Source organism: Myotis yumanensis, unplaced genomic scaffold, assembly GCF_028538775.1.
Source record: "Myotis yumanensis isolate MYYU_CA2020_CCGP unplaced genomic scaffold, mMyoYum1.0.hap1 SCAF_1, whole genome shotgun sequence".
In the NCBI taxonomy this organism is placed as follows: domain Eukaryota; kingdom Metazoa; phylum Chordata; class Mammalia; order Chiroptera; family Vespertilionidae; genus Myotis; species Myotis yumanensis.
In genome coordinates, this window is record NW_027223752.1 from 136,775,830 (window position 1) to 136,781,425 (window position 5,596).

At 40.5% G+C, this 5,596-nt stretch overlaps 1 pseudogene; it reads right to left on the reverse strand.

Moving 5' to 3' along the window:
• Nucleotides 1–3,593: 3,593 nt before the first annotated feature.
• On the reverse strand, nucleotides 3,594–4,770 carry LOC139016417 (5-azacytidine-induced protein 2 pseudogene; annotated as a pseudogene).
• Nucleotides 4,771–5,596: the final 826 nt, after the last annotated feature.

The window sequence follows — 5,596 nt, forward strand, 5'->3', positions numbered from 1 at the left end:
AGATTCTTTCTTTGTCTTTTGCTCTTGGCATTTTAATTATGATGTGTCTTGGTGTGGTCCTCTTTGATTCCTTTTGTTTTGGGTTCTCTGTGCTTCCTGGGCTTGTAAGTCTATTTCTTTCACCAGGTAGGGGAAATTTTCTGTCATGATTTCTTCAAATAGGATTTCAATATCTTTCTCTCTCTCTTCTTCTGTCACCCCCATAATTCGGATGTTGGTACGCTTGAAGTTGTCCCAGAGGCTCCTTACACTATCTTCATATTTTTGGATTCTTTTTTCTTTTTGTTTTTCTGGTTGGGTGTTTTTTGCTTCTTTGTATTTCTCATCTTTGACTTGATTCTTGCAATCCTCTAGTCTGCTGTTGAAACTCTGTATAATATTCTTTATTTCAGTCAGTGTATGCTTAATTTCTAGTTGATCCTTTTTCATAACCTTGAGGGTCTCACTAGATTTCTTGAGGGTCTCACTAAATTTATCGGCAGTTTCTAGAAAATTCTTGAAAAACCATATAAGTGTGGTTTTGAACTCTATGTCCAGTAGTTTGCTTTCCTCCATTTCTGTCATTTGTGACCCGTTCCTTTGTCTCTGCATTTTGGCTGCTTCTCTGTGTTGATAGATTGGCTTTCTGTGCTAGGTGTCCTATAGGGCCCAGTGGCTCAGCCTCCCCAGTTACCTGAGGTGGACACTCTTAGTGCACCCCTTTCTGGGTTTTGTGCACTGTCTTGTTGTAGTTAAGCCTTGATTGTTGTAGATATCACTTGGAGGAATTGACCTCCAGGCCAGTTGGCTGTGAGAATCAGCTGTGTCTGCAGTGGGAGAACTTCTGTGCTTTAGATACCCCTCTGGGGCAAAACTTGCTTCAGTGGGGCTTTGGTGCTCACTGAGTCTGCCCCCTGAGTGTGTCCCTTATGGATCTGAGGAGTTGTAATCTGGATGGTACCAATCTGACCACTGGGTACACTGGCTCTTGGATCTCTAAGGAGGTGCTAATTTAGCCTCTGCCTGAGGCTACCCAGCAGGAGCTATGGAGAGATCTGCAGATTCCTCTTCTTTGTTTGGGGTTTGGAGGTGCCCAGATGAGGCCCAGCTGTGAAGCAATGCAAGCTGCTGTGGGGCCTTGGGCCTTCTTTTGGAAGTTCTGGGTCTCTCTGACCAAGCTGCAGTTTGTTAGGTAATTTTCAGGTTGCAAAGTGCCAGGCCTTTCATATGCAAATGCCTCTGCACACAGCTTGGGTGGGGCAGGGTCTCAGGGGTTCAACAGGGTGGAGCAAGCAGCTATGGCTGCTACTCAGTCCTACCCTAAGAGGCACCGTGTCTCAGTGTCCCGCAGTAATCACTGCAAGCACCTCTGAGAGGAAGTCGCCCTCAAGTTCCAACCGATGCCAGACAGTCCAGTTTTTCCCTGTATGAATCCGGGTCCCCAAAGACTCGCCCAGAAGTGGAGTTCAGAGCATTTGGGAGCTTGTGACTTTCTCCTGATTAAAAAAGACAACCAGGTCCTCAGTTGCCTGCCCTTTTTGCGTGCGCCTCCCTACCTCTGCACTTTACTTCCGCACCTCCTCTGAGTCTCAGTGTTCTTTTCTCTTTCCTTCTAGTTGTAGAATTTCCACTCAGCCAGCCTTCCTGTGGTTCTGGATGATGTCCTTTTTGTCTTTTAGTTATATTTTTGAAGTGGTTGTGCAAGGCAGCAATTTCTGGTGTTTACCTATGCCGCCATCTTGGTCTCCCAATTTGCTCATATTTACCTTCACTATGCTTTTTGTATGAAAGCAGAAATCTATGGAACTTTCCATTAAATATGACATATATATGCTTGATAAAAAATTAAAAAAAATAAATCAGTGATTTTCATACCTTAAATATTTTTTTAGACTAGAAATTTTATTTTTAGAATTTGCATGAAAATGTTTTATATAATACAGACAAATCGAGCTGCCTAACTAAGGGGGGATGGAGACTCTGAAGCCCTGCAATCCTGCAGGTGTCCACAGGGGAAACAGATTCCTATGGGAGAGAGTTTGGGAACTACCAGTTCTGAGAAAAATCCTTCTAATGACAAATCCTTTGAATTGAATGTTGCTGATACATTGTTTTAATGTGTATACTTTTTTCACCTTTTTATATTGTTGAAAATGACACAATAGGAATAAAATGGCAGATGTGTTCTCCTTATTAATGTTGGAACTTCAAGCTCCTTCCACCCTCTGGACAAAGTCCTCACCTAGAAATAAGCATAAACATCACAGAAGTAAATATTTAGGAAAGGAGCTTTTGTGGGAACAGAGAATAATGTTCCATGGGTAGTTTCTTAATTCAAGTTGTGTAAAAGTGTGATTCAAATAATACCTATTTTATTAATGGTGACAGAAAATTGATTCAATAAAGGCCTTGGTCTTTATCTAGTATCGAGCTATTTATTTTACAAAGTCTGTCTAGTAATGTTGCCACATTATCCATTTAATAAGGCCTGTCTGTCATGCTATTGTCATAAGTGTTAATAAAAACAGCCTCCAAAAATACTGGGGAGCATGTTAGTCATAAAATTTGTCTTCATACCTGAAATTTGGCATTGGGTATCACATGATAATGATCACCACAGTGTTTAATGCTTAATATACTATTTTAAACCCTGTTTCAGGCATTGAGTGAAAAGATACCTTTTTAAAGAAAAATTTTATTAAGAACACTCTAGATCAGGACACTTTTAATATAATTGGAAGTATTCCCACACATTTCATTATTAAGTAGACTATAATTATAATTGTTTGTTTCCAAATGTAGCTCTAATTTCTAGAAAGAAAACAAGGTTATTACAATTACAGAATTATATATTGATTTTTGTTACTGTTATTTATCCTCACCTGAGGATACTTTTTCCATTGCTTTTCAGAGAGACTGGGAGGGAGGGAGGAGGGGGAGAGAGAAAAGAAACATCCATGTGAGAGAGAAATATTTAATGGTTGCCTCCCGCATGCAACCCTACTGGGGGCGGGGAGCAAACCTGCGACCCTGGTAATGCCCCAGACCAGGAATCAAACCTGCAACCCTTACGTCAAAGGGCTGAAGCTCTTTGAGGAAAACCGGCCAGGGCCATATATTGATTTTTTTATTCCTCAAATCAAAGATTTTCTGAAACTTTTGTTGTTCATATGAATAAAGAAATGTCTCAGTCGTAATACAGACAGTAGCATAGTTTCAGTTATCTTTTGCCAGCAGAATTTTCATGTGACCTTATGAAAGTACCACTTTTGTAATTTTAGATTGAAAAATTAATAGCATAGAACATATCTTAAACTTTTAATTTTCTAAAAGTATAAGAATAGAAAGCTCATTTTGTTATTATTTTTTGTCTTTTTGAAACAAGTTTATTAATTTGTTAGTAATATATATGATTGTTAGGCAGAATGTGAAGATGAAGGGTTGCTCTCTCCTACTGGCAAATCAACTACATAATACGTTACAGTATGTGCAGACGTGTACATTGAGGAACTTGGCAAAAGTTTAATCAAATCCCGCTTTCAGTTTATTAAAGAATTTCTCAAGAGTGCCCTTGGGGGAGGTGCAGCAACTTCATGACCAAGTCACAGATCTCTTCAGAATTCATTCTTATAAAGGCAGTTTTGATTATGTTGATCCAAGTTATGCGGTGGTGGCAGGATGGGTAAAGGCAACGTTTCATTTTTAGTCTCCCCAAATGCTGTCTCACTTGATTTAGGAGGGCTTGGGAATTATCTTCCAGGGAATTTCTGCCATGTGAGTAATGTTCCTGAAAGTTTGTGCAGTCATGAGGAATGGGTCTCTCATTATCTGTGCATGATGGGGAGCTGCTTTCTCTGATAAAACTTTTCCATCTCCTAGTAAAGGGGAAGCTGTGGTAAGACAAAGAGTTTTGCCATTTGGTGAGAGAGGGGGGTGTCTTTTGTTTGTTGCAGTGAAATTCGTCAAGTGCAGTTGTGTGCTGTCTTTGCCAAGGTCTTACGGGAATCCTACGGGGCACAGGCTTTCTTGATGGCAGTTGGGGTTTTCAGTTCAATCTGTACTTGAGTCACCAGATGCAAATTAGACATTTCTCCCTTCAGCTCCCAGTATACATTTTGCATATCATCACTTGAAATACTTAGTCTTTGGAGAGCTCTGCTCTGCAGATTGTCTTCCTGAGATGGATGTGTTTGTTTGGCTTTTTGAGGCTCTATTCTGAGAGAGTTACATTCTTTTTTCATCAGTTCTAGTTCTTGTTCCAAGCCATGGATCTTCAGGTCACAACTCAGCTTTTCCACCTCCCAGTTTGATGAAGGTGGATTTAAATTCCTTATCACCTGCAGTGTTTCCACCTCTGTTCTTAGCCTGAGGACTTCTATTTCTTTAGACTGCTGCTGTTCATTCAATACTTTTAAACATTCAGGTTGCCTTTGTTCATTTTATCCAATTTTCTCTTTAAATTATCTCTATCAATGCAAACCTCTCGGCAGGCATGATAAAGCCTTATTTAATTGTTCTCGGCGCACAGAACATGTTTTTTCATCTAATAGAGCGCCTGTAAGCTTTTCTTCCAAAAATCTTACTCATTTTTTTAGGAAAGGGTTTTTTTTTCTCTGAATCCTTAAAGCGTTTTTTGATGTCTTCATCAAAAAACAGTGACAAGGGCAAAATGTGAAGCAACAGACTCATCTGAATATATTGAGTCCGAAGTCACTTATCTCTCCTATGGGCTTTTCCATGATTTAGAATGCAGACACTGTCTTCTGCCAGCATATCCATGACAACTCGAGTCAGGCTGCCTCTGGATCTCCAGCGTTGGGAACAGGGTCACCAGGGGTCACCACGGGCTCCCTCCGGTTTCCTGGAAGACACCAGACACCGCCTCTTTCCCAACGAAGGCCTCTGCTCCAGGTACACCGTGGAAGGGTCCCCATTGCCTTGGCCTGGGCTGTGCCAGGACCAACCACTGGGCTGGGGCCTGGGGATCAGGAAGGAGTGGCAAGAGGGGCAGGAGAAGCTGAGGCGCCCCCGGGAGCAGACCCCTACCCAGCAACATGCCTGCAAGGCACAGAACCACGTGTGGCCCCTCAGCGCCCCCATGGGCAGCCCTCTCCCTCCGCCCCCCAGCAGGGAAAGGCAACTCAGGGGGGCTGTAGGCTAGCAGCACCTGGCCTGAAGGGGGATGTAAAGATCATTTAAAATAAAAATCAATTCAAGTAAAAAAAAAACTCACAAAAACCTAAATTTTTATAAATAGCATTTTTTCTTGGAATCGCAAAGTAATGCATTCAGTGTTAAATATGACTTGACTTGTTTAAACTTCTTTAAACCAATGGTATCAAATATTACTTTTCTGAAGTTATGGTTATTCAATGGACCAATAATAATTGTATTTCTATCAGATTAATCTAAATAGCATTATATATGCATGCTCTCTATTATCTAAAATTAAAATGAGTCTGAATTAATTTTGTTTATGTGATTATTTTTCTATTTGTGCAATCCCTAATGCTCCAGTCTCTAAAAGTAGTATTTAAAAGACACATTTCATAAGCTATATATCATTTCTCTAATAATGTCTCTTATTTAACCTAAATACTAAAAATAATATTTGACC